Below are 15,477 nucleotides of genomic sequence, written 5' to 3'. Positions count from 1 at the left end.
TCTTCCCCGACACACATACATCCCAGTTTTCAGCCAAGAACTCATGAGAAAGCCGTGGCGTGGATCTCTGCCTCCGACATAAGCAGCTCCATTCTCTCCATGACTTACCGACTGCAGCGGTTTCAGCAGCCCTTCACTCTGATCTCTTCTCAACACAGCAGGGCATCCCTACTCTGCCAGAATTCCAGCTTGCTATGCTGCAATTGGAAAGCTGTCCCCAGCAGAGAGACAGAGAAATTGTGGGAAACATCTCATCAGTGATCTCAGGGATTACTGTCATGCACTGCCTGTTGTCTATTGTTTGAAAATGGTTGCTTATAGCTTTTGGGCAGTTTCATGGTTGTTTAAGGCACAAAAGCTAATCTGATAATAAAAATCCCATTATAGGCTGGGCCTAATGGCTCCCGTCTGTAATCCCAACACTTTGGGAGGCTGAGGTAGGAGCACTGCTTGAGACCAGGAGCTCAGGACCAGCCTGCACAACACGGTGAAAGCCCGTCTCTACAAAAAATACAAAAAGTAGCTGGGAGTGGTGGCACATGTCTGTGGTCCCAGCTACTTGGGAGATTGAAGTGGAAGGATCACTTGAGCCCAGGAGGTCAAGGCTACAGTGAGCTAAGACTGCACCACTGCACTCCAGCCTGGGCAACAGAGTGAGATGCTGTCTTAAAAAGAAAAAAAAAGAAAAAAAATTATATTATAGTTGGAACCCTTACCTGATATGTTTTTCTTTTCTTTTTTTTTTTTTTTTTTTTTTTTTTCCTTTTTGGGACAAGGTCTTGCTCTGTGGCCCAGGCTAGAGTGCAGTGGCATGATCTCAGCTCACCACAGCCTTGGCCTCCTGGGCTCAAGCCATCCTCCCACCTCAGCCTCCTGAGTAGCTGGGACTAACAGGTACACACTACCATGCCTGGCTAATTTTTGATTTTTTGTAGAGACAGGGTCTCCCTATGTTTCCCTGGCTGGTCTTGAACTCCTGGGCTCAAGTGATCTGCCTGCCTCGGGCTCCCAAAGTGCTGAGATTACAGCCATGAGCCACAGCGCCGGCCTTGTTTTTATTTTCTTCTAGTATCCTCCCTTCCCTGCCTCTTTAGCCATTTAAGCAATCTATGTGTCTATTGGCTCAGATGAGAGATGAAATGGTAACAAAAGTGGAAAACACTCCACAACAATAGTTTCTGAAAGAAACTAAACCTATTCTTAATGATAGGTAATAATAGGTAAAGTTCTTTAGGGAGACCAGATTAAAAACCCCTTAAGGGGCCGGGCGCGGTGGCTCAAGCCTGTAATCCCAGCACTTTGGAAGGCCGAGACGGGCGGATCATGAGGTCAGGAGATCGAGACCATCCTGGCTAATACGGTGAAACCCCGTCTCTACTAAAAAATACAAAAAACTAGCCGGGCGACGAGGCGGGCGCCTGTAGTCCCAGCTACTCGGGAGGCTGAGACAGGAGAATGGCATGAACCCGGGAGGCGGAGCTTGCAGTGAGCTGAGAGCCGGCCACTGCACTCCAGCCTGGGCGGCAGAGCAAGACTCCGTCTCAAAAAAAAAAAAAAAAAAACCCTTAAGGAGGGGGAGAGAGAAGTGAGGCACTGATATGACAGCAGTGACAAGGTGGCTCCAAGAAAGAAAAGCCTGAGGCCCTGATTCCTGGGCTGCATGCCAGGGAACAGCATGACCCCAGAGATGGCACTGCATATAGGGTGTTTTGGTTGGCAGAGCCGCAGGCACTCTAGGATGTCCATGCCCTTGTTTGACACTGAAGCAACAGAAAGATTCCCATGGACCCCAGGCTGTAAATAGAAGTGGAGAAAGGATGCCCCAGACTTGAAGAAGGCATAGGCACAAGAACGGGTCACTTCTGTGTGACGCACGAGGAAAGATGATTATAAGGAACAACTGCCTTCCAACTCACACCTTGGCACAAGGTAAGACCCTAGAACCCACGCACCATCCAGCAGGAAGGAAAGAAAACTCCAAATTTTGGGCTGGGCACGGTGGCTTACACCGGTCATCCCAACCCTTTGGGAGGCTGAGGCGAGAGGACAGTTTCAGGCCAAGAATTTGAGACCTGCCTGGGCAACACAGTGAGACCTCTGTCTCTACAAAACAAACAAACAAACAAATCTCACATATCTAAGATTAATTTGCTGTTATCTAATAGACTGGGAACTCAAAACACAAGTGAAGTTGTTATGTTAAAATAGTTTGTTGCACACCTGATTTGGCAGACTGAGATTACGTCATTATAATAATAAAGGTCACCATTTACAAGGACTTTACTGAGAGAGTTACATCCATTGTCTCAATTAATCTCATCTCATTTAATGGGAGTCTATTCCCTCACACTCCCTGTGATGATTCCTGTGACATGGTAGATATGCATGCCTGAAGAAAAATTAATAATTTTTCATAGCTGGGTGCAGTGGCTCACATCCATAAACCCAGCACTTTGGGAGGCCAAGGCAGGAGGATTGCTTGAGGCCAGGAGTTCAAGACCAGCCCTGGCAACATAGAGAGAACTTGTCTCTGCAAAAACAATTTTTTTTTTTTTTTTTTTTTGAGACAGAGTCTCACTGTTTCCCAGGCTGGAGTGCAGTGGCGTGATCTCAGCTCACTGCAAGCTCTGCCTCCCGGGTTCACGCCATTCTCCTGCCTCAGCTTCCCGAGTAGCTGGGACTACAGGTGCCCACCACCGCGCCCGGCTAATTTTTTGAAGTTTTTAGTAGAGACAGGGTTTCACCGTGTTAGCCAGGATGGTCTCGATCTCCTGACCTCGTGATCCGCCCACCTTGGCCTCCCAAAGTGCTGGGATTACAGGCGTGAGCCACTGCACCCGGCCAACATTTTTTTTTAATTAGCTGGACATGGTGGCATGTGCTTGTATTCCCAGCTAAACAAGAGGCTGAGGCAGGAGGATCACCTGAGCCTAGGAGTTCAAAACTACCGTGAGCCATGATTGTACCACTGCACTCCAGCCTGGGTGACAGAATGAGACCCTGTCTCCAAAAGTAATAATAGCAATAATAATGTATATTTACTCTATACCAGGCATCATACCAAGGGCCTTACGTCACTTAATCTTCATACTAAACTTATGAGACATGTATTACTATTTCTATTTTACAAATGTAGAAACCAAAATTCAGAATTGTAAAGTAAGTGTGGTATTTAGATTCAAATCTGGTAGATGCTTTATTTTATGTTACTTGCAATCTGTGAAGAAAAAACTAGATCCAGGATTCTAACAGGAATTTATATAATATGATTACAAAATGAGTTTATTTATAATTTAAATAAACAAATTCCCTTTTATTTTCTACAACAAACATGCTAAGATTATGTGAATAATCTTGGCTAAATATTGTATTCTAGGGAGACATTAAATAAGAACTTCGTAGTTAACGTTGTTCTATTTTATCTTTCTGTCCTTATAGACATTTTCTTTCTTTTTTGAGATGGAGTCTCACTCTGTTACCTAGGCTGGAGTGCAGTGGCACGATCTCTGTTCACTGCAAACTCCACCTCCTGGGTTCAAGTGATTCTTCTGCCTCAGCCTCCTGAGTAGCTGGGAATACAGGTGTGTGCCACCACACCTAATTTTTGTATTTTTATTAGAGATGGGGTTTCACTATGTTGGCTAGGCTGGTCTCGAACTCCTGACCTCAAGTGATCCACCCGCCTCAGCCTCCCAAAGTGCTGGGATTACAGGTGTGAGCCATTGCACCCTGCCGACTAATACTTTTTTATTGTATGCCAAATATTGTGTATAAAAGAACCTTAAAGGTCGAAGTTAATAATATTTTCCTCTGAATGGTTGACTCTATTTTCTGTTAGCCAATGTAGCTCAAAAGAATGAAGAGACTGCAGGAGACCTTACTCTGCCTTTCCAGCCTAGGTCCCGAGCTTCGCAGCCCTTGGCCCCCAGTCTACCCCAACACTCTGCAAATATCCCATGGGAAAAAAAAGCCTCTTATCTGGGCACCTTTAGACTCTAGTCTGTAACAATAGCCTGAGAAGCCATCAAAAGTTCAGTGCAAACCACACTCAATCTTTGGCTTTGACAAATGCACCCAGGGAGAAAAATGACCAGCAATCCCAGTTCACTTAGCAGTGGGCCCTTCTTTCTCTGATCCCACTGCTCTTTGATGTTCTTATGTCTTTAAAAATAGGATTTGGGCCGCGGGCAGTGGCTCACACCTGTAATCCCAGCACTTTGGGAGGCCAAGGCAGTTTGAGACCAGCCTGGCCAACATGGTGAAACCCCGTCTCTACTAAAAATATAAAATTAACTGGGCATTGGCACACATCTATAGTCCCAGCTAGTCGGGTGGCTGAGGTGGGAGAGTTACTTGAACTCAGGAGGCAGAGGTTGCAGTGAGCTGAGATGGCACCACTGCACTCCAGCCTAGCTGACAGAGTGAGACTGTCTATAAATATATACATATTTATGTGTGTGATTTGTATAATTTATCCTTTTTTTGTATGTGTGCATTTTTGTTTTTCTGGTTGTTGTAGCAGGAGTGACAACCTACTGATACCTACTACATCCTACTTGGAAGCAGAAGTTCCTTGTGAATAACAACGTATATTCTCGGAAGAGCATCGTTCTTACCACCGAATATCTCAGACTGCTTCTAACATATTCTTAGAAAACATAACAAAAGGCAGACTATGTATAACTTTAAGTTTAATTAAGATATTTCTCCACCTACCTGGTCTCTTAACAGTGTTCTTTGTTTACTTTGCTCCTGAGTGGTTAGGAGTGTAAATATCTTACTAGCACAGCACATTGAAAATTCAATGTATTTGCTATAATAGGATTTGTTCTTCATAAGGGCTTTATAAAATAAACCTCAAGTTTTTTGTATTTTTAAAAGTCTGGGCTGGGCACAGTGGCTCACGCTTGTAATCCCAGCACTTTGGGAGCCTGAGGCAGGAGGACTGCTTGAGGCCAGGAGTTCAAGACTAACCTGGACAACAGCAAGACTCTGTCTACAAAAAATAAAAACAAAATATCTGTATTTCATATTATGAATAGGTAACATTCTCACATGTTCAAACATCAAAAAATATGAAAGGGTATACAGTGAAGTATTTCTTTTCTTTCTTTGTTTTTGTTTTTTTGAGACAGAGTCTTGCTGTCGCCCAGGCGGGAGTGCAATGGCGCCATCTTGGCTCACTGCAACCTCTGCCTCCTGGTTCAAGCAACTCTCCCACCTCAGCCTCCTGACTAGCTGGGACTAGAGGTGCATGCAAACCATGCCCAGCTAAGTTTTGTATTTTTAGTAGAGACGGGGTTTTGTCATGTTGGCCAGACTGGTCTCGAACTCCCGGCCTCAAGTGATCTGCCTGCCTCGGCCTCCCAAAATGTTGGGATTACAGGCGTAAGCCATCATGCCCGGCCACAGTAAAGTATTTCTATGACTCATTCCTCCATCTACCCAGTTCCCACTCTCAACAGGTATTCATGATTATTAGCTTCTTATTTATTAGAAAAGTTCAAATGAATATGCTAGCTGACACATATCTGAATCATTTTCCCACGTTTTCTACATAAACATATCATCCTATGGTTACTGTTTTGCAGTTTGCCTTTTTTTTTTAAAGTATAAACAGGAATTAATTGGCTTATATGACTGCAAAGTCTAGGACGTGGCTGCCAGCACAGCAGGATCCAGGGCCTCAGACAATTAATTCTACCAAAACCCAATTTATCTCCTTCTCTTGCCCGCACTCTCCTCTCCGGTGGCTTCATCCTCAGGCAGGCTCCCCTCCCAGTCCCACATCCAGGATGACATCTTAACAGTTTGGGAACTCCAACAGAAAGGGCACACCTATTGCCACATTCCTGGTAAATTCTAGCCAAAGTCCTGCAGAGGGCTCTCATCGGCCCAGCTGGAGTCATCAGGCCAAGCCAGTAGGATATACTGATTGGCCAGGCTGAAGTCGCATGGCCACCCCTAGCATTCCAGGCTTGAGAAGTCAGTCCCACATTGGCATGGATTTCCTGGCTGAATTGAGAAAGGTGGCTCTCCAAAGCCGTGTCAGGGTGCTGTAAGTAGATGATTTTCCCCAGGCAAAGATTACAGATGTCTACTGCAAAAGGTAGTGTTTTTGATGTCTTTTTTTTTTTTTTTTTTTGGCTCTTTCGTGCCTGGAAGCTGCTATTATGCCAAACGCATTTGTGGCTCAGGCCATACAGGACCAAATGAACAGCGAAAGTTGTTTACATCTTTCTTATGATCTTGCTTTTGTGGGCGCCCAAAAAATTACATTACAAACCCTCTAACTGGTCCCAAGTCCATACCTTTAACTACCCCCTTTATCGAACACAAAGCCAATACTTCCCCTGCCCTAAATTAACCCAAGGCTAGATACTAGAGAACCCCTAGAGATACTGCTAATCTCCAAAACCTCCCAGAATTATTCAAACCAGCCAGTCCCCAACTTTCCCTGCACTGCCTTGCCTTTCCTGCTGAAATGCTAATAAAGGTTCTGGTTTAAGCTTTCCCTTCATTCCTTTTTGCTTCCTGACCAAACCTGGTGCTTCTTCTCCATGTGGCCCTGCATGGCGTGGTGTGCCCCTCCTCTCAGGAAATGTGGTAAATCATTCCTTCAATGCCACTAGTCTGTCATCATTCAGTTACCTCTATAAATTAAAATCCCACAGGTACAACTGAGACAGGGGCTACTGCGACTGAGTTTTCAGTCCTGGAAAACCACACTTTCTTTTGTCTGTCTCTGCAAGGCTTTGGCAGTCTCTCCTCTCCACCCCCTTATTAATGCTGGCCTCTGTTCCACACGTACCTCTCTACCTGAGCAGGTGCAAATTGTCATTGATGGGGGAAACATGACACAAACTCAGATGCCTCCAGGGACACGTCAGAAGCCACGCTTGTTTCAGCCTATTGTTGGTTCAAGGGAATGTGGGCCCTGTGATGATGCTAGATCTTACTTTCTTTTCTTTCCTTCCTTCCTCTCTTCTTCCCTCTCTTCTTCCTTCCCTCTCTCCTTCCTTCCTTCTCTCCTTCCCTCCCACCCTCCCACCCTTTATTCTTTCATCTTTTTTAAGAAAAACTGAAAATCTATTTCTGTTTTGACTGGGGCTTTCATGTGTGCGTAAAATATGTTGTGTTTTTTTTTTCACAGCAACTGCTTGTGTGTGTGGTAAAATATGTATGAAATAAACTGCCATTTTAACATTTTTATGTGTAGAACTCAATGGTAGTAATTACATTCAAAATGCTGTACAGCCATTGCCACTATTTCTAAACTTTTTCATCCCCCCAAATGGAAACTATGAACCCAGTAAGCAATAACTTCTCATTCTTCCCTCCCTCCTACTGTCAGTTCCTGAAACCTCTAATCTACTTTGCCTCTATGAATTTGCCTATTCAAAATATTTCATATAAATGGAGTCAGATAGTATTTTTTCTTTTGTGTCTGGCATATTTGACTCAGAATGTTGTAGCATGTGTCAGAGCTTCACTCCTTTTCATGGCCGAATGATATTCCACTGTATGGATATACTACCTTTTTTTTTTTTTTTTTTTTTGAGATGGAGCCCCTCTCTGTCGCCCAGGCTGGAGTGCAGTGGCACAATCTCGGCTCACTACAACCTCCACCTGCCAGGTTCAAGCAATTCTCCTGCCTCAACCTCCCAAGTAGCTGGGGTTACAGGGGCATGCCACCAAGCCTGGCTAATTTTTTTGTATTTTTAGTAGAGACAAGGTTTCACTATGTTGGCCAGGCTGGTCTTGAACTCCTGATTTCAAGTGATCCACCCACCTCAGCCTCCCCAAATGCTGGGATTACAGCTGTAAGCCACCACGCCCAGCGTATTAGATATACCACATTTTGTTTGTTCATTCATCTGTTAATGAACATGTGGGTGAAATATGTCAATTTTTACTTGTTGCAAAAACAAAACACATCAGTCAGGTTTTTTTTTTTTTTTTTTTTTTTTTTTTTTTTTTTGAGACGGAGTCTCACTCTGTCACCCAGGCTGGAGTGCAGTGGTGTGATCTTGGCTCACTGCAAACTCCACCTCCCAGGTTCACACCATTCTCCAGCCTCAGCCTCCCAAGTAGCTGGGACTACAGGTGCACGCCGCCACGCCCGGCTAATTTTTTGTATTTTTAGCAGAGATGGGGTTTCACCGTGTTAGCCAGGATGGTCTTGATCTCCTGACCTTGTGATCCGCCTGCCTCGGCCTCCCAAAGTGCTAGGATTACCAGTGTGAGCCACCGTGCCTGGCCAAAACACATCATTGTTAAATAACTCCTCAGGCTACCCTTCTCTATGGGAAAACGAAGAGTAAATCAAGCAGATTTTTAATAGCAAAATGGCCAAGGAAAAAGCAGGATAGAGACAACGCAAAGATACAAACAATCTACCAAATGAATAAAGTCACTAATGTTATTTAGGCTCAAACAGTATCCCCCAAAGTGAGAGGTTGGATACTCACAACTCAATAAAGAGTGACACTCAGCTAATATTGTTGCTGTCTCACATGGCCTTAATTATCTTACTGTTTTTGTCTTCACTGTTCTTCAATTTTGTGCCCTTCTCTAGTACCAGCCATTGTGGTAGGCCCTGAAGAACACCCTCATGGACAGCATATTCTGTAGAGGAAGACAGGCACACTAATAGCGTCAATACAACCAATACAAATGCTGACTGATGTTATGGGAAAACCCAGGAGGGATACACAGGCAGATTTGGAGGATTAGGTAAGGCTTTCCAACTTCTCAACTTCTCCAACAACTTGCAGAAAAGTTGTCCTGAGACCTGAGATGAATGAGAGGTATGATTTGGAGGCAAAGGCCAGGAAACTGGAAAGACTATAAAACACCTTGAGGAAATGTCAGGAAAATGGGTATTAGGGACAGATGACATATGAGAGGAAGCAGGGACTCAATTGGAGTTTGGTCTTCACCTTGAAGGCAAATGGGAGCTGCTGGAAGGATTGTGTGTGTGTGTGTGTGTGTGTGTGTGTGTGTGTGTGTTGAGATAGATTCTTACTGTCGCCCAGGGTGGAGTGCAGTGGTGTGATCTCAGCTCACTGCAACCTTTACCTCCCATCTGGAAGGATTCTGTGGATGTTAGCGTAGGGTGATGAAAGGCTTGTGCACTCATATTAATCTTAAATACATACCTTGGCCAGGCAAGGTGGCTCACAGCTACAATTCCAGCACTTTTAGAGGCTGAGGCTGGCAGATCGCGTAAGGCCAGGAGTTCAAGACCATCCTGGGCAACATGGCAAAATCCCATTTCTACTAAAAATACAAAAATTAGCCAGGCGTGGTGGCATGTGTCTGAGGTCCCAGCTACTCAGGAGGCTGAGGTGGGTGAATTGCTTGAGCCCGGGAGGTGGAGGTTGAACTGAGCAAAGATGGCATCACTGCACTCTGGTCTGGGCAACAGAGCCAGACCCTGTCTCAAAAAATAAAAACAAATTTTAAAAAATTGAAAAAATACATATCTCAATGATTATATGTACATAATGATTTTATATATAAATGATTTATATATTACTTTAAATATACTAAATGTCTATATAAGATAGACATGTAATTTCCAGCACTCCATAAGATTTCCTTGTAGAGCTTCCTAGTCTACCTCTGCCTCCAGAGGTAACCTGGTATGCACTATACACTCTTTTATCTGCCTCTTTTTGTGCTCAGCGTAGTGTCTGAGCTTCACCTATATTGTATGTACCAGTAGTTTGTTCTCCTATTACTTTGTAATACAGAAAAAAACTGAGAAAAGCTTTGAAATGGTCTAAAAAAGATTACTGGGGCCAGGAATGGTGGCTCAAGCCTATAATCCCAGCACTTTGGGAGGCCAAGGCGGGCAGATCACCTGAGGTCGGAAGTTCATGACCAGCCTGGCCAACATGGTGAAACCCCATCTCTACTAAAAATACAAGAAATTAGCCAGGCGTGGTGGCACGTACCTGTAGGCCCAGCTGCTCGGGAAGCTGGAGCAGGAGAATCGCTTGAACCCGGGAAGTGGAGGTTGCTGTGAGCTGAAATCACAACACTGTACTCCAGCCTGGGTGACAGAGCAAGACTCCATCTAAAAGCAAACAACAAAAAAATGATTACTGGGTGTCACTGAAAAACAAGGTGCCCAGCTGTCCAGCTTACCTTTCTAGGATGTCTCATTCTATGAGGACTCTAAACCTTTCACTGTCTTTGAGCTACAGAACAACTCAGAGGTTTTACAAACTATAGACACTTCTTGTCTATAGAAATGCAAATTGTTTTCAGTAGAATGCAATTGATTACTGAGCTGTGGATTTGATCAGTTCTGCCAGTTTTTGTATATATTTGTAGCTATTTCATTATTCCTCATTTGACTGTGTGTGAGGTACTTTGAATTTTCCATTGAAGCAGTTGTAATCTTTCTGGATCTCTCATTCATTAATGAGTTAAATAAAATGTCTAACATTTATTTTATATCTGTATGATTATATTTGATATTAAAATTACTCAACAGTAGTATACAGTTATATGAATAAGCCGCAATTTATCTGTTCATCTATTGGTGGACATCTGAGTTCTTTCCCTTTGGCTATTATGAATAAAGCTGCTATAAGTCTTTTGGTGAACAAAGGCATTCATTTTTTGGGGTAAATATCTAGAAACGGGATTTCTGGGGTATAAGGTAGGAGTAAATTTAATTTCGGTAGAGACTGATGTTTCCAAAGTGGTTGTACCATTTTACACTCCCATCAACACTGTATGAGAGTCCCATTTCTGCATCTTTGCAACTAAGGGAATTATCAGTCTTTTCATTTCAGCTATTCTATGAAGTGTTTAATAGCATCACATTTTGGTTTCAATTTACAATAGAAGATTTTCAGGAGGGCAGTAACTTGAACAGATTTTTACATTTTAGAAAAGTCTTTCTGCGTATTACGTGGAGAATGATTATTTGTATACCAAATTTCACAGTAGCATTATTCACAATAGCCAAAAGGTGGGAATAACCAAGCATCCATTTATATGGATGAATGGATAAACAAAATGTAGTATACATGTATAATGGAATATTATTCAGCCTCAAGAAGGAAGAAATTCTGATACACGCTACGACATAGATGCTCTTTGAAGACATTATGCTAAGTGAAATAACCCAATCAAAAAAAAAGCCATTATTGTATGATTCTATTTATATGCGGTACCTAGCATTTACAGATAGAAAGTGCAATATTGGCTATCAGGGGTTGTGAGAAGGGGATAATGGGGAGATACTGTGTAATAGGCAGATTTTGTATTTGGGATAATGAAAAAGTTCTGGAGATGGATAGTGGTGATGGTTTCACAACAATGTGAATGTACTTAATGCCACTGAACTGTACACTTAAAAATGGTGAATTTTATGTTAGATACATTTTACCACACACACAAAGAGGAGGGAGGGCGGGAGGGAAGGAGAGAAGGAAGTAAAGAGGGGAGACGAGAGGAAGAAAGGAAAGAAAGATCTGGCACCACAGGGCCCACATTCCCGCGTGTCAGCAATAGGCTGAAACAGAAGCATGGCTTCTCAAGTGTCCCTGGAGGCATCTGAGTGTGCGCCCCCTTTCCCAGTTCAATGACAATTTGCACCTGCTCGTGTAGAGGGGTGCGGGTGAAGAGACCAGCATTATTACGGGGATGGACAGGCAAGACCGCCAAAACCTCGCAGAGACACACAGTCGGAACCAAGAGACTGGGGTGAAGACGCCTGGCTTGGCCTGTGGGAACTGGCAAGTCTCAGCTCTCAGACGCCCGAGCTTTTTAACCCCGCCACAGCCGGGTTCTAGCTTCCTACTTCCTTTAAAGCCTTCACTGACTCTAAAACACCAAAAACAAAGACCCAACTAGCGCCGGAAGGCCGGGATGTAACCGTAGTCACCTGACCCTCCCGTTCGGACTCTGATTGGGGTTTGGAGATACGTGCCCCTCCCAGCGCCGCACGGCAGCCTGAGGGGCGGGAACAGATGTGGGAGTACGACAGTATTGGTCGGTTTCCCCAGAAAGCAGCCAATCGGAATAGGCAGGCTTCCGGCGCGAAGTGAGCGAGATATCTGCGCGGCAGCCGTGGTCGTGCCGCGGGGAGTTTGGATCCTGGTTCCGCCCGCTAGGAGTCTGCGTGCGAGGTGAGTGCCGCGCGCGTAACTACGGGTCGGTCAGCGGTGACCTAGCCCTGCTCTGGCGGTCCAGCCCGGAGCTGGAGGCCGCACGAGTTCTTCCGTTTCCTGCACTGGTTCGCCTCGCCCCGCTGAGTCAGCTAGTCTTGCGAACATCCTGGGAGGACAGCAGATACATAATACGTTCCTGATGGGAAAATAGAGGCCCGGGGCAGGGGCGAACTCTGCCAAGGTCTCCCGGGGCGTCAGAGGCCGAGCATGGGCTAGGACCCGGCATGTTCTTGCCCATGTACTCCAGTGCCTAACATGATGCTCCGCACGGGGTAATCCCAGCCCAGACCTCTGGCACTATTACCTCCGTGTCCTTCCTGAGGAACAACGAAAACACTTTGTACTTTTTCTATGGCCTTCCATAATCACGAGCTGGGCTACTCTTGTTTTTGAGTGTCTACTGTGTGCCGTGTTCCTGGCACCCATGATCTTACAACTGTAGCTTCACGATATCCCAGCAAAACGAAGTGAATAGGAATACTGCATCAGATTGCTTGGGTTCGAATTCTAGCCCCTTCACGTTTAGCTGTGTCTACTGCACGTTACTGAAACACTAAGTGTCTTGGTTTTCGTCTATCATATGGGGGAAATGGTCTCTTCCACTTCCTGGCGTTTTTGTTAGGATTAAACGACTTAATGTATGCAATAATAAATGCTTGGAAGACTACCTGTTACATAGTACACAGTAAGGGTTCTGTTATTATTACCCAGAGAAGCGGATGAAATTGTCCTCATTTTAGACATGGAAAATCTGAAGCATAAAGAGCTTGTCTCTGTACAGAAAGAGCATTTGGCGATTGAGTGCTAGAGATACAGAATTTGAACTAAGAGCGCCTGATTTTAAAGCATATCCCACAACATCAGGCTTTCTCCATAATCCCAGCACTTTGGGAGACAGGCAGGCGGATCACCTGAGGCCAGGAATTAGTGACTTGCCTGACCAACATGATGAAGCCCCCTCTCTGCAGTAAATACAAAAATTATCTGGGCGTGGTGGTGTGCGCCTGTGGTTCTAGCTACTGCGGAGGCTGAGGCACGAGAATCGCTTGAACCCAGGAGGCTGCAGTTAGCCAAAATTGCACCACTGCACTCCAGCCTGGGTGACAGAGTGAGACTTCGTCAATCATTCTGAAATGTTTTATGCCTTTAAAAGAGAGGGAATAGGGCCCAATTTAACTTTTTAAATTTGGTTAGTGGGTACATGGGTGTAATTCTATTTTCTGTATCTTCATGTAAGAAATATTAAAAATTAAAAGATATATATATCTTTTAATTTACATATTTTTTTCTAAGACAAAAAATGGATAGAATAAAAGAGGTCCAAGATAATCGTAGAATAATCCTAGGACTTCAGTGCTGAAAGGCTGTGAGGGTCTCCATTACCTGTAGGATAAAAATCTAAACTCCTTAGTATGATACCTGAGGCTTTTGAGCATTCTGTTTCTCTAACACATACTATTCTACCTCAGCCTTTGTACCACTCATAGACTACTCTTCTTCACAACCTCAGTCCTGTCTGTAAAGTTCCACTTGTCCTTCAAGATCCAATTCAGTGTTCTTTGAAAAGCTTCTCTATCTTTGTCTGTTTTTCCTTAATCTGGGAAGCCAGTCTTTTAAGAAAAGACTTGATTGTCGGACTTATCTCATTGCTTTGTAATTATTTGTTGACATGTCTATTTTCTGCTGGTCTATAAGCTCCTTGAAGGCAGTAATAATGACTTGCCCATCTCTGTACCTCAGTGCCTACCATGATGGCTGGCACAGAGTAGTCACTGTAGATGTTAAATGAATGAAAAAGACAAGTCGAAGACCGAGAATGAAAGTTCTTGGAGTTATGACATACGGACTTTGTTCTCTGGAATGACAGGGAACTATTGAGTTTACTTTGTTTAAAAATTCCTGTATTTTATTGAAACATATTCTCAATGTCAAGAAAAATAGTCCAGTCATAATACTGTTTCAAACACTTGAACTACTTTTATTTTCCATGAGTCCTTTCCAAATTTCAGCTATAAAATTAGTTATACAGATTTAGCTGTACAGATTTCTTAGGTAGCTATAGCCTTAATGTATTCATAACTTAGTGTTTTTCCTTTTTCTTTCTTTTTTAACCTGACACTTGAGGAATTTCTTTTTTCTTTTCTTTTCTTTTTTTTTAAGACAGGGCTCACTGCAGCTCTAACCTCCCGGGCTCAAGTGATCCTCTCACCCCAGCTGGGAGTACAGGGGTGTACCACCACGCCTGGCTAATTTTTGTATTTGTTGTAGAGATGGGCTTTTGATTTTTTGTAGAGATAGGGTTTCGCCATGTTGTCCAGGTTGATCTCGAACTCATAGGCGCAAGCAGTTTGCCCACGTTGGCCTCTCAAAGTGCTGGGATTACAGGTGTGAGCCACCACGCCTGGTCTGCTTTTTTCAATATTAAATCATTTCTTGGCTGGGTGCGGTAGCTCATGCCTATGATCCCAGCACTTTGGGAAGCCAAGGTAGGGGATTGCTTGAGCCCGGGAGTTCAAGACCAGCCTGGGCAACATGGCAAAACTCCATGTCTACCAAAAAGTAAAATAAAAATCTGAACAAATTATTTCTTTTAACGGATCAGTCTTCATGCTTGTCATTTATCTTATAAATTTTCGCAATATTCCTCTCTCTTTGGCTTAATAGGTATGAAATGATGCTCCATGTTATTAATTATTAGAAAAATTTGACAATTTTTTCATAAGTTTACTTAGTGTATATATATTCTGGTGAGCTGTTGTGTTTATATTCCCTGAACATTTGTTCAGTGGAACTGGATATTCTTTTTTTTTTTTTGAGACGGAGTCTTGCTCTGTCACCCAGGCTGGAGTGCAGTGGCCTGATCTCAGCTCACTGCAAGCTCCGCCTCCCGGGTTTACGCCATTCTCCCGCCTCAGCCTCCTGAGTAGCTGGGACTACAGGTGCCGGCCACCTCCCCCAGCTAGTTTTTTTTGTATTTTTTAGTAGAGACAGGGTTTCACCGTATTAGTCAGGATGGTCTCGATCTCTAGACCTCGTGATCCACCCGTCTCGGCCTCCCAAAGTGCTGGGATTACAGGCATGAGCCACTGCGCCCAGCCTAATTTTTTTTTTTATATATATTTTTATTGGCCGGGCGGTGGCTCACGCCTGTAATCCCAGCACTTTGGGAGGCCTAGGCAGGCAGATTATGAGGTCAGGAGTTCAAGCCCAGTGTGGCCAACATGGTGAAACCCCATCTCTACTAAAAATGTAAAAGTCAGCTGAGCATGGGGGCACATACCTG

The 15,477-nt window shown here is 44.0% G+C and overlaps 1 protein-coding gene across 1 annotated transcript in view; it reads left to right on the top strand.

Moving 5' to 3' along the window:
* The first annotated feature begins 12,060 nt into the window (after positions 1-12,060).
* BLM (BLM RecQ like helicase) overlaps positions 12,061-15,477 on the top strand; it is a 105,899-nt gene continuing 102,482 nt past the window's right edge. The window contains 1 exon segment of the mRNA XM_010384791.2: positions 12,061-12,152. The gene's annotated coding sequence lies outside the window, so the exon portion shown is untranslated.

Source organism: Rhinopithecus roxellana, chromosome 5, assembly GCF_007565055.1.
Source record: "Rhinopithecus roxellana isolate Shanxi Qingling chromosome 5, ASM756505v1, whole genome shotgun sequence".
In the NCBI taxonomy this organism is placed as follows: Eukaryota; Metazoa; Chordata; class Mammalia; order Primates; family Cercopithecidae; genus Rhinopithecus; species Rhinopithecus roxellana.
The sequence above is the reverse complement of the archived record's forward strand: the minus strand, read 5'-3'. Positions and strand labels throughout refer to the sequence as shown.